This window comes from Lepus europaeus, chromosome 5 (genome assembly GCF_033115175.1).
Source record: "Lepus europaeus isolate LE1 chromosome 5, mLepTim1.pri, whole genome shotgun sequence".
In the NCBI taxonomy this organism is placed as follows: domain Eukaryota; kingdom Metazoa; phylum Chordata; class Mammalia; order Lagomorpha; family Leporidae; genus Lepus; species Lepus europaeus.
The window spans coordinates 24675974-24689808 of record NC_084831.1 but is presented as its reverse complement, the minus strand read 5'-3'; the positions used below and the strand labels follow the sequence as shown (position 1 = coordinate 24689808).

The 13835-nt window shown below is 46.7% G+C and overlaps 1 protein-coding gene across 1 annotated transcript in view; it reads right to left on the bottom strand.

Moving 5' to 3' along the window:
• ZBTB8A (zinc finger and BTB domain containing 8A) overlaps positions 1-13835 on the bottom strand; it is a 63136-nt gene that overhangs the window by 35399 nt on the left and 13902 nt on the right. Inside the window, exon 3 of the mRNA XM_062190879.1 lies at positions 8704-8806. The gene's annotated coding sequence lies outside the window, so the exon portion shown is untranslated. The remainder of the gene's footprint in view (positions 1-8703; positions 8807-13835) is intronic.

The window sequence follows — 13835 nt, the reverse complement described above, 5'->3', positions numbered from 1 at the left end:
GATGGAAGCTGTTGTTTCTGCTATGTATTAGGTGTATTTTTATACCAATCTTGTGTACTTACAATATGTAGCATTTTCTGCATGTGCAGAGATTAAAGACAGAAAAATGAAGGTGGATATTGTGGCACAGAGGGTTAAGCTGTGGCCCATGCCCATATCCCTTATCACAGGGCTGGGAGTCCTGGCTGCCCCACTTTCAATCCAAACTTCCTGCTAATGTGCCTGGGAGGAAGTAGATGATGGCCCAAATACTTGGGTTCCTGCCTTCTGTTTTCAGCCTGACCTACTCTGGCTGCTGCGGAAATTTGGAGAGTTAACCAGAGAATGGGGTCTAGCCTTGTGGCATAGTGGGTAAAGCTGCAGCTTATGATGCATCCCATACAAGTGCCAATTCGAGTCCTGGCTGCTCCATTACTGATCCAGCTCCCTGCTAATGACCTGAGAAAGCAGCAGAAAATGATCCAAGTCCTTGGGCCTCTGCACCCACATAGGACACCCAGAAAAAGCTCCTGGCTCCCAGCCCTGGCCCAGCCCTAGCCATTAGGGCCGTTTGGGGAGTGAACCAGCAGATGGAAGATCTCTCTTTCTCTCTCTCTCTTCCTCTCTCTCTCTCTGTATATATATATATATATATATATATATATATATATATATATATACATATACATATATAACTATGCCTTTCAAATAAATAAAAAGATAAATCCTAAAAAAAAAAAAAACAGCAAACATCGCTTTACCTTTCAAATAAAATAAATAAATCCTTGAATTCTTCCTCCTAAAGAGGTCTAGGTCAAAGGTCTGGTTAGAGGTAGATGATTTGTCAGCTGTATCTGGAAAAGAGAAGGAACTTCATTCTGCTTCTGGGAAATTCTGTCAAAAACCAGGCAATTTACCTCAATTACCCAGACATCTGCATTACTTCTCCAATTAGCTAATAGAGCCTCAGACTTAAAACAGCCAAAGAGACCTACGCTTGCCTCATAGCTTGTAAAATAAAAACGCTAACATATCATTCACACTAGAATAGCAGTGCAAAGCTCAACATCGGGATGGATCAAGAACGGTAAAACACCATTTATCCCAAATGCTTAGGAATGAGTCACTGTGCTGGCACTATTTTCTAGGGAATGGGAACAACTCAAAGCAATAAAGTCCTTTGTGGCCACAGACTAAAAAAGTCATAGAAACACAGTTTCCTATCCTGAGCACTGTCACTTCTCACCACTCAAACACAGCATTTTTTTTGACAGGCAGAGTTAGACAGCGAGAGAGAGAGAGAGAAAGAGAGAAAGGTCTTCCTTCCGTTGGCTCACCCCCCAAATGGTTGCTACAGTCAGCGCCAGGAGCCAGGTGCTTCCTCCTGGTCTCCCATTCGGGTTCAGGGCCCAAGGACTTGGGCCATCCTCCACTGCACTCCCGGGCCACAGCAGAGAGCTGGACTGGAAGAGGAACAACTGGGACAGAATCCGGCGCCCCGACTGGGACTAGAACCCGGTGTGCCAGTGCTGCAGGCGGAGGATTAACCTATTGAGCTGCGGCGCCGGCCCTCATTAACCTTTTTCCTCTGTTAATCCCCCTTTTCTTGTTTTTTCTAACATTTCCCTGCCCCCAGCCCCATTCTAAAATTATTCCATCAGGGGCCTCTGGCAGAAGATGATCTAGCTCTGGGGGAAATGCCAACAACTAATAACCTGAGAAAAGATACGCAATCCTGTAAGTAACACTGAAAATAAGAGTCCGGGGTGGACACTGAGCCTAGTGGTAGATGTGATTTTTATTATTGGCATATTTTTTTTTTACAGTAAAAATCTGAAGTTAAAAGATTGAATATATTGTCCAGGGGCACACACAGCTAACAGATGGTGCAGCCGAGATGTGAACCCAGGCTGTTACCAGAGCCCAACTCTGAACCACTAGACCAAACAATCTCCTTAAAAACAATAATAAATGTGGCTTTCACAGCTGCCAAGTAGCTGGACATTCCATGAACACAGGATTTCCATTCTCAACCGGGGGTCCCCACAGCTTTCTACTCTTTCTCAGCATCAAGGCTGGGTCATTTGCCACTTTTCATCATATTTGCTTGCACCTTTTTTCATATGTAAGAATCAGGAAGAAGAAAAATAGGTATTGGGTTTGAGTTTACATCAAAAGTGGGAAAATAGACCGGCGCCGCAGCTCAATAGGCTAATCCTCCGCCTGCGGAGCCTGCACACCGGGTTCTAGTCCCGGTCGGGGCGCTGGATTCTGTCCCAGTTGTTCCTCTTCCAGTCCAGCTCTCTGCTGTGGCCCGGGAAGTACATTGGAGGATGGCCCAAGTGCTTGGGCCCTGCACCTGCACGGGAGACCAGGAGGAAGTACCTGGCTCCTGGCTTCGCATCAGCACGGTGCACCAGCCGCAGCGCACTGGCCACAGCGGCCATTGTGGGGTGAACCAACGGAAAAGGAAGACCTTTCTCTCTGTCTCTCTCACTGTCCACTCTGCTTGTCTTAAAAAAAAAAAGTGGGAAAATATAAGATGGTGTGCTACATGCTAAACTAATTTGATGTAATTACTCTACATTTTATATATTTATCAATACATTGCACTGTACCTTAAACACATATACAATTACGGCTTTTCAATTTAAAAAGATTAATTTTTTAAAAATATTTTCTTTATTTACTTGAGAGGTAGAGTTAGACAGAGAGACAGGTGTTCCATCCATTGGTTCACTCCCTAAATGGCTGCAACAGCCAGAGCTGAGCCAATCTGAAGCCAGGAGCCAGGGGCCAGGAGTTTCCTCCAGGTCTCCCACATGGATGCAGGGGCCCAAGCACTCGGGCCATCCTCTACTGCTTTCCCAGGCCACAAGCAGAGAGCCAGATTGGAAGAGGAGCACTGGGACACGAACTGGTGCCCATATGGGATGCCAGCACTGCAGGTGGAGGTTTAGCCTACTAAGCCACAGTGCTGGCCCTGAGATACTAATTTTTTTAAAGGAGGAAAACAGGGCAGGTGTTTGGCCTAGTAGTTTAGACACCCACATGCCACAGCAGAGTGTCTGAATTCAACACCGGCTCTGGCCCCTGACTTCAGCTTCCTGCTAATGCAGATACAGAAACTAATAGCTCACGTGATGGTGTTCCTGCAACCCATAAGGAAGAGCTGGCTTGAGTTCCCAGCTCCTGACTCCAGCCCAGCCCCAGTCACTGCAGACATCTGGTGAGTAAACAAGCAGATGAGTTTCTCTCTCTCCCCCTCCCCACTTCTGTCTCCTAAATAAATAAATTTTAAAATCAAAGATTTTTAGTGGACACACTTTCCTGCTGTTTTTTTTTTTTTTTTTTTTTGACAGGCAGAATGGACAGTGAGAGAGAGAGACAGAGAGAAAGGTCTTCCTTTGCTGTTGGTTCATCCTCCAATGGCCGCCGCAGTTGGCGCGCTGCGGCCAGCGCACCGCGCTGATCCGAAGGCAGGAGCCAGGTGCTTCTCCTGGTCTCCCATGCGGGTGCAGAGCCCAACCACTTGGGCCATCCTCCACTGCACTCCCGGGCCATAGCAGAGAGCTGGCCTGCAAGAGGGGCAACCGGGACAGAATCTGGCGCCCTGACCGGGACTAGAACCCGGTGTGCCGGCACCGCTAGGCGGAGGATTAGCCTGTTGAGCCATGGCGCCGGCATCGATACCATAATTTACCTTGTAAGGATGTTAGATAATGAATGGATATAGTCATTATATCTGCTTTAAAAGTCAACCCTGGGGCCGGCGCTGTGACGTAGAGGGTGGGGCTGCCGCCTACAGTGCCAGCATCCCATATGGGCACTGGTTTAGAGTCCCAGCTGCTCCATTTCCAATCCAACTCTGCTGTAGCCTGGGAAAGCAGTAGAAGATGGCCCAAGTCCTTGGGCCCCTGCACCCTTATGGGAAGACCTGGAGGAAGCTCCTGGCTCCTGGCTTCAGATTGGTGCAGCTTTGGCTGTTGTAGCCAATTGGGGAGTGAACCAGCAGATGGAAGACCTCTTTCTCTCTCTGCCTCTCTTTCTCTCTCTCTGTAACTCTGACTTTAAAAAGTATACCTTTGGAGCTAGTGCTGTAGCATAGTGGGTAAAGCTACCTCCTGCAGTGCCAGCATCCTGTATGGGCAACGGTTCAAGTCTCAGCTGCTCCACTTCTTATAGAGCTCTCTGCTATGGCTTGGGAAAGCAGTGGAGGATGGCCCAAGTCCTTGGACCTCTGCACCTGCTGGAGACCGGGAAGAAGCTCCTGGCTGCTGGCTTCAGATCGGCGCAGCACCGGCCATTGCGGTCATCTGGGGAGTGAACCAGCAGATGGAAGACCCTCTCTTTCTCTGCTTCTCTGTAACTCTGCTTTTCAAATAAATAAATCTTTAAAAAAAATAATGAGGCATGAAAGAAAAGATTGGTACATTAAATGACAAAAGACAAAACTTCTGTAAGGCAAAAATACAATAAGAAAAGCAAAAGGCAAATGAAACATTTGTGAGAGAAGAGGGTAATCTTCACAATACACACTGAGCTTTGAAGAAATTGGTAAAAAAAAAAAAAAGGCAAAAGAAAATAGGCCAGGCCAGCGCCACGGCTCACTAGGGCTAATCCTCCGCCTGCGGCGCCGGCACACCAGGTTAGTCCCGGTTGGGGCACCAGTTCTGTCCCAGCTGCTCCTCTTCCAGTCCAGCTCTCTGCTGTGGCCCGGGAAGCCAGTGGAGGATGGCCCAGGTCCTTGGGCCCTGCACCTGCATGGGAGACCAGGAGGAAGCACCTGGCTCCTGGCTTTGGATTGGCGCGGTGCGCCAGCTGCAACACGCCAGCCATAGGGGCCACTTGGGGGGTGCACCAACAGAAAAAGGAAGACCTTTTCTCTGTCTCTCTCTCTCTCACTGTCTAACTCTGCCTGTCCAAAAAAAAAAAAAAAAAAAAAGGACAAAGTGTAGTTCACAGGAAAAGAAGTAAGAATTTCCCTTAATTATATGAATGGATGCTTCACTTCACTTATAAACGCACATTAAAGCCACAATTGCAATGACGGCATCCATCTCATATCAGAGTGCCTATTCGAGTCCTGGCTGCTCTTTCTGATCCAACTCCCTCCTATGCACCTGGGAAGGCAGTGGGAGATGGCCCAAGTGCTTGGGTTCCTACCACCCACCTGCAAGACCTAAATGGAGTTCCTGGCTCCTGGTTTTGGCATGGCCCAGCCCTGGCTGTTGCAGTCATTTGGGAAGTGAACTAGCAGATGGAAGGTATCTCTCTGACACTCTGCCTTTCAAGTAAATAAATAAATATATGTTTTAAAAACCTGATGTATCATTTGCCCCTCCCAGCTCCTCAAACATCCAAAATTTCATAATATTGCTAAGGCTGTTAGAAAACACTCCCAGTTACTGCATTCAAAATCACTTTAGGGATATAAACTGATACAAGCTTAGAGAGGGCAAATTGGCAATGGCTCTCAAAATGAAAAACACATATAATCCTGTCCCAGCAGCATCACTCCTGAGGATTTATCCTATAGGTTTGCATGTACATGATCAAAACAACACATTTTCCCGGTTCTTCACTGCAGCAGTTCGTGTGAAGGTGAAAAAGTAAAGAGAGTCCACCAACAGGGTACAGCTAGAGGACTTACACTCCACCCTTGGGTGGAATGTTATCTGTCAACAAGGATGAGTAAACACTTTTTTTTTTTTTTTTTGACAGGCAGAGTGGATAGAGAGAGACAGAGAGAAGGGTCTTCCTTTTTGCCGTTGGTTCACCCTCCAATGGTCGCTGCGGCCAGCGCATCATGCTGATCCGAAGCCAGGAGCCAGGTGCTTCTCCTGGTCTCCCGTGGGGTGCAGGGCCCAAGGACTTGGGCCATCCTCCACTGCCTTCCCGGGCCATAGCAGAGAGCTGGCCTGGAAGAGGGGCAACCGGGACAGAATCCGGCGCCCCGACCGGGACTAGAACCCGGTGTGCCGGCGCCGCAAGGTGGAGGATTAGCCTGTTAAGCCACGGCGCCGGCCTTTTTTTTTTTTTTTTTTTTTTTTTTTGACAGGCAGAATTAGACAGTGAGAGAAAGAGACAGAGAGAAAGGTCTTCCTTCCATTGGTTCACCCCCCAAATGGCCGCTACGGCCGGCGCGCTGTGCTGATCTGAAGCCAGGAGCCAGGTACTTCCTCCTGGTCTCCCATGTGGGTGCAGGCACCCAAGCACTTGGGCCATCCTCCACTGCACTCCTGGGCCACAGCAGAGAGCTGGACTAGAAGAGGAGCAACCAGGACAGAACCAGCGCCCCAACCGGGACTAGAACCTGGGGTGCTGGTGACGCAGGTGGAGGATTAGCCTAGCAAGCTGGAGCGCCACCCGAGTAAACACTATTAATATAAAAAGATGGCTGTGATACCTAATCAAGTTTAAAAAAAAAAAACATGCAGAGCAATATATAATCAGAAGTGCTGGAATGATGAACAAGAACAGTGGCTGCCCATTGCGTGTGAGATGGTCTCCCAGAGACAGCACAGGGCTAGGAAGGACACTTTACATGACACACTTTGTATTTTTTGAGTGTTCAATTATATTCATATACTCAGAAATAAATCTGTTTAAAGTTTGTCAAACAAGTGAGTGAAATATTAATGGTCAGTGTCACATTTAGCCAGGCCAGGGCTGCAATTCAAGATTAAAATGTCTTGGGAGCTCCTAGAGGAATCAAAGTCCATTTCCTTACTTAAATCAAGATTTGTGCACAATACGAGGAGATGACACACTGACTTTCCGTCATGAAAAGTCAAGAGGTTGGGTTTTTTATTAGGAGAGAGACAAAGAGAAGGAGCAGGGACAGAAGCCAGCTACTTCCAAGTGAATAGCTCTCCTAACGCCACTGTTAGTCTGGATAATGGCTTGAACTTGGTGATGACGGCAGGAATGGAAAGGAAGGAACGCGTGCAAAGACGTGAATGGGAACCAAATCCACGGCTTTGATGTCTGATTGGCTGCAGAAGGCTAGAGGGAAATAAAGAAATGACAGGGCTTTTTAAAGTCTGGTGTCTGGCGGTATCACTAACATAAATTGGGAAGTCGGAAGAAGAAGACTTGGAGGAAAAGCAATGACTTCCGTTTTAAGTATACTGCATTTGAGGGGAATGGGAACTCAGGCAAAGAAGGCTGCTGGAAATGCTGACATAAAGTTCAAAGGGACAGTTGGACTTGAAGATAGAGATGCAGGAGGCAGCTACAAGGGAACAAGGCTCAGCGGCATCAAGGGCTGAAAGGAGAGTCCAGAGGATCACCCTTGACTGTGCAGCAGGACGGGGAAGGGAAGCCCTACAGGCAGGAAATGCCAGGGGGACCAGCATGGTGGTCAGCGGGTTAAGCTGCTGCTTGTGACACTGGCATCCTATATCAGAGCACGGGTTCAAGTCCTGGCTGCTCTGCTTCCGGTCAGCTTCCTGATACAGAAGATGGCCCAAATACTTGGATCCCTGCCACCCACACAGGAGACTAGCGTGGAGTTCCTGGCTCCTGGCTTTGGCCTGGCCCAGACCTGGCTGTTGAGAGTATTTGGAAAGTGAACCAGATGGAAGATCTCTCCACCTCTCCCTCTTTGTCTGTTATTGTGCCTTTCAAATAAATAAATAAATAAATCTTGAAAGAAAGGAATAAAAATGAAGGAAGGAAGGAAGGAGAGAAAATTAGGGGAGAATTAGGAGAGCCTTATGAATGACACGCTGCCAGGACAGGGAATCTGAAGCACTGGAGGGTTAAGGGACCGAGAGGCAATGATAACTGCATCCATACATATCGTCTCGTACATACCGTCTCGTTCGAGCCTCACACATCTCAGGCTCTCGGGGAGGTGGCCTCATTATCCCCATTTTACAGAAGAGGGCATCAATCCAGAAACAACCCCAAAGCTGTCTGATGTAACTGTGGGAGATGAGAATTCTGACACTAGTTCTACCGCTAAATCAGCGATACAAAGTCCATGGGCAAGCAGGCCGCTTTCCCCTCCAGGCCTCATTTCCTTCCTGCAAAGTGAAGGGGGTGGTCCCAACCCTCTGCAGTTCATAGTAATATGCCTCTTTATTTAGTTTACTTTTGCAAAAGGTTCATTGATTTATTTGAAAGTCAGAGTTACAAAGAGAAGAAGGGGGGGAGGTATGGAGGGAGGGGGAGAGTGAGAGCGAGAGAGAGAGAGACAGAGAGAATCTTCTATCTGCTGGTTCACTCCCCAGATGGCGGCAATGGCCAAGGTGGGACAAGACTTAAGCCAGGAGCTTCATCTGGATCTCCCACATGGGTAGCAGGGGCCCTAGCACTTGGGCCATCTTCCGCTGCCTTTCTCTGGCCTAATTAGCAGGGAGCTGGATTGAAAGTGGAGCAGCCAAGACACAAACCAGTGTCCATATGGAGTAGCTTTATCTGCTACTCCACAACGCCAGCCCTAATATACATCTTTAATGAATGAAAAACTGAGCCCACGCTTAGAGGGATATTCTACATTTCTCTAAAAGATTAATCAAAATAAAGAAGTCATTGGAAAAAATAGCAGCAGTAAGTGAACAGGGAGCCCTGGCTCAGATCAGAATGCTGCATGTTTTACAAAGGGCACTGTTAGGCAATAAATCCATCCTCTGAGATATAAAATCCACAGTAACAAATCCAACCTTTATTTATGAATACATAAGGTAAAATATCAAGAATTAAAAGTGTTCATACCTGGAAACTGATGAACGCTGCTCTTGAAACCCTCTTAACTCGACTGAGTGGAGTCAAAGAGGGGTGCTTCCGAGTCAACCAAGCCCGTGTTCGGAAGACTGTCCTGCAAAGACAGAAAGTAGCTACTTATAATATATTTCTGTAATAAGAGACAGAAGCATCTGCTAAGGGGCATAATAAATATTTATTTAAATAAAATTTTTCAGGGGTTGGTATGGTATAGCACATGAAGCCACTGCTTGTGACAATGGTATCCCATTTAGGAGTGCCAGTTTGACTCCTCCCTACTCTGCTTCCAATCAGAAGACCCAGTGCTTGGGTCCCTGCCACCCACATGGGAGACCCAGACAGAGTTCTATGATTCTGGCTTTGGCCTGGCCCAGCCCTGGATATTGTGGCCATTTGGAGAGTAAATCAGCAGATGGAAGATCTCTCTGTCTCTCCCTCTCTTTGTTGCTGTGCCTTTCAAATAAATAAATAAATCATAAAAAACTTAAAAATAAATTATATGGGGATCAGGTATCACTTTCATATGTAAAAATGTATTATCTGAGTCAGATTATTAGTTCATAGAAAGATCATTGTTTTAGAAATCATATATAGGGCCGGCACCGCAGCTCACGAGGCTAATCCTTCGCCTGCGGCACCAGCACACCGAGTTCTAGTCCCAGTTGGGGCACCGGATTCTGTCCCGCTTGCCCCTCTTCCAGTCCAGCTCTTTGCTGTGGCCCGGGAGGGCAGTGGAGGATGGCCCAGGTGTTTGGGCCCTGCACCCCACGGGAGACCAGGAGAAGCACCTGGCTCCTGCCTTCGGATCAGCGCCATGCGCCAGCCACATCGCGCGGGCCACGGTGACCATTGGAGGGTGAACCAACGGCAAAGGAAGACCTTTCTCTCTGTCTCTCTCTCACTGTCCACTCTGGCTGTCAAAAAAAAAAAAAAAAAAAAAAGAAAGAAAAAAAAGAAATCACATATAGGGACCAGCATTGTGGTACAGTGGGTTAAACTGCTGCCTGCAATGCCAGCTTCCCATATGGGTGCCAGTTCAAGTACCAGCTGCTCCATTTCTAATCCAGCTCCCTGCTAATGGGCCTGGGAAAGCAGCAGAAGATGTCCCAAGTCCCTGCGCCCCTGCTACCTACATGGGAGACCAGGATGAAGTTCCAGGCTCCTGGCTTTGGTTTGACCCAGCCCTGACCACTGTAACTATTTTCTCTTTCTCTCTCTGTAACTCTGCCTTTCAAATAAATCTTCAAGAAAAAAACTTATACATATGATATATAACCATATAACATACATAGCAAATAACATGTACATATAATTTTTAACCCCAAACAGTATTAATATCTGAAAGAAAAGATTTCTAATAGTAACATACATTACAGCCAATTAAAAGCAAACTTTTCACCTTTGACAATAAAATAAACTTCTTAACAATAACACACTAATCAAAGGCAGGCAAACAGATACCAAGACAGCTACAGAAGTCCTATGGCCCCTTTCCTGCAAGTGGCATCAATGGGATTTGCAAGAAACCCAAACAGTAGGAGCGGGCATTTAGCATCACAGTTAAGATGTACGCATTTCACGTCAGAGTTCCTGAGTTCAATTCCAGCTCCAACTCTGGACTCCAGCTTCCAAGCAAGGCAGAGGAGCAGTGACAGCTACAGTAACTGGGTTCCTGCCTTCCACGGGGGAGACCTGGATTGTGTTCCTGACTCTAGACCCCCACTCCCCCAGCCCAGCCCGCTGGCCATCTCTGGAATTTGGAGAGTGAACCAGCAGGTGAGAGCTTTCTGTCTTGTCTGTCTGTCTCTTTCTGACTCTGTGTCTCTCTGCCTCTCAAAAACAAATCAAAACAAAACAGGGTGAGTGTTGTGTCACAGCAGGTTGAGCCACCCCTACCAACATGGACATTCCACATCAGAGTTCATGGTTGAGACCCAGCTGCTTTGCTTCCCACCCAGCTTCCTGTGAATACATCCTGGGAGGCTGCAGTTGATGGCTCAAGTATTCGGGACTTTGCCACCCATGTGCGAGGCCAGGATGGAGTTTCTGGCTCCTGGCTTCAGCCTGGCACAGCCCTGGCTGTTGCAGGCATTTGGGGAGTAAACCAAAGAATGCAAGATCTCTCTCTCTCTCTGTCACCTTGCCTTTCAAATAAATAAATAAAAAGAAACAAAGACTGGTTTTGATACAGACTACTCATTATTGTCTTCCATGAATCATCTAAAAAAAAAAAAAAACCTGAAGTAACTTTTTAAAAACTGTAAAGTGGCAATTAATATTGGTATACATTTATGGTGTACAAAGTGATGAATATATTTCATGAATACAATGTGGAATAATTAAATCAACTAATTAACATACTCATCACATCAAATATCATTTTTATGCAGTGAGAACATTTCAAATTTAATTTGAAATGTACGAAATAATTAACCATATTCATCATACTCTACAAATGATTTCAAAAGGAAAAAACAACAAAACACTCAATTCCTCCTGTTTAACTGAGACTTTGCACCCTTCGACCATCATCTCCTCACTCCTCCCGGCTCCCAGCCTCCATTTTCCCCAGTTCATTCGACTACTTTAGATTCCACATATGATCAGAATATGTGGTATTTGTCTCCCTGTACCTGGCTTATTTCATTTAGCATAATGTTCTCCAGTTCCATCCATGTCACACAGGACAGAACTGCCTTCTTCTGAAAGGCTGAATGCTACTCCACTGTGTACCTACACCACATTCTGGTTTATCCATTCATCAGCTGATGGACACTTAGGCTGATTCCATAACTTGGTTATTATCTATGGTGCTTCAATGAACACGGAGTATGATCTTTTACTTATTTATTTTCATTTGTGTTTGAAAGGCAAAGGATCAGAGAGAGAGAGAGAGAGAGAGAGAAAGGGAGACAGAGAAAGAGCTTCCAGTTGCTGGATCACTCCCCAAATGCCTGTATCAGCCAAGCTGGGCCAGGCAGAAGCCAGAGCCCAGAACTCCATCTGGATATTTCCTGGGGGTGGCAGGGACCCAGCTACTTGAGTCATTATTTGCTGCCTCGCACGATGTGCCTCAGCAGGAAGCTGGATCCAAAGCAAAGGAGCCAGAACTCGAACCAGGCATTCCACTACGGGATGTGGGCAGCCCAAGCGACAAGTTAAGCCATTGTGCCAAAATGCCCACACTGAAACAACTTAACTAAGCACCCTGAAAACACCACCAGAGAAAGTAGAATTGCTCAAGTAAGATTTATATTAGTACAACAAATCCATCAGGGCGGCCAGCATTGTGGCCTAGCGGGTTAAGCCCCAGCTGCCACACCGGAGTCCTGTATGAGTACCAGTTCAAGTCCTGACTGCTCCATATCTTTTTTTTTTTTTAAAGATTTATTTATTTATTTGAAAGTCAGAGTTACACTGAGAGGAGAGGCAGGGAGAGAGAAAGAGAGAAAAAGAGAGGTCTTCCATCCGATGGTTCACTCCCCAATTGGCCGCAACAGCTGGAGCTGTGCCAATCCGGAGCCAGGAGCCAGGAGCTTCTTCCGGGTCTCCCACAGGGGTGCAGGGGCCCAAGGACTTAGGCCATCTTCTACTGCTTTCCCAGGCCATAGCAGAGAGCTGGATCGGAATAGGAGCAGCCGGGACTAGAACCAGCGCCTATATGGGATGCTGGTGCTTCAGGCCAGGTGTTAACCCACTGAGCCACAGCACCGGCCCTGACTGCTCCATATCTGATCCAGCTTCCTGCCACTGCACCTGGGAAAGCAGCAAAAGATGGTCCAAGTACCGTACCCTTGCCACCCACATGTAAGACCTGGATAGAGTTCCAGGCTCCTGGCTTTGGTTTGGCTCAGTTCTGGCCACTGCAGTCATTTGGGAAGTAAACCAGAGGATGAAAGATCTTTCTGTCTCTCTTTTTCTCTAACTCTGCCTTAAAAAAAACCCTCTGGGGCCGCACCCCTTCATCTGTGGGGCCAGCATCCCATATGGGTGCCAATTCGAGCCCCAGCTGCTCCTCTTCTGATCCAGCTCTCTGGTATGGCCTGGGAGAGCAGGGGAAGATGGCCCAAGTACTTGGGCCCCTGCACCCATGTGGGAGAGAAGCTCCTGGATCCTGGCTTCTGATTGGCCCAGCTCCAACCTTTGCAGCCATTTGGGGAGTGAACCAGTGGATGGAAGACCTTTTTCTCTGTCTATCCCTCTCTCTGTTTGTAACTTTGCCTCTCAAATAAATAAATTAAATCTCTTAAAAAAAAAAAAAAAACTTCAACTACCTACTTGTGAGAAGGTCTGAATTCTGGCAACTCAAACTATTCAAATAATTCTGAGCATCCAAAATCAACGGGACTGGGTTCAATTCTCAGCTGTGGTTTCCGACTCCATCAGCCTCCTAATGCAGTCTTGGGAGGCAGCAGTGATGGCTAGGTTCCTGCCACCCACGCAGGAGACTGCATGAGTTCCCAGCTCTGGGCTTCATCTCTGACTGCTGTGGCCATTTGGGGGAGTGAACCCTCTCTGTCTCTCACTTTGTCTCTGTTTCTCAATTGAAAAACAACAAAAAAAAATTTTTTTAGCATTCTAAGCAGCAAACTATAGAGAAAATAGCCATGATAATCTGAGTATTTAAAAAAATGCAATGTGATTTCTTTTCATGATTGGTAAAGGTTATTTTTAAAAAAGGCATATAGTCTCTATAGCTGGGAAGAATGGGAGAAATAAAAAGAATTTTAAATAAAGGAACAAAAGCCAGCCGAGAGCAAAAGGTGACAGAGGTGGGGAGCAGCAAGCCTCTGCCGGTGGATTACCACAGTTTTTAAGTGTTACATGTAAAGTACAGTAGAGAATAGAATGGACTATGAAAAGGAGTTTTAAGAAATACCAGTAATTAAAACAGTGGGATAGAATTTAGGGATAAACTAGGATTTTGCAGTTGAGGGAATAAAATGAATAGTTTCCAAGAACAACTCCTGACCACATGAAAAGCTCATCTTCCACCTGCTGACTCTGACAGCTCCACGACTCCGACAGTGCCACTCCTGGGCACACTAACGGTCCACTACAACTGGCCTGTACAGTGGCAAGTTAAAGGTAATTCTGCGGTTTTTTTTTTTTTTTTTTTTAAA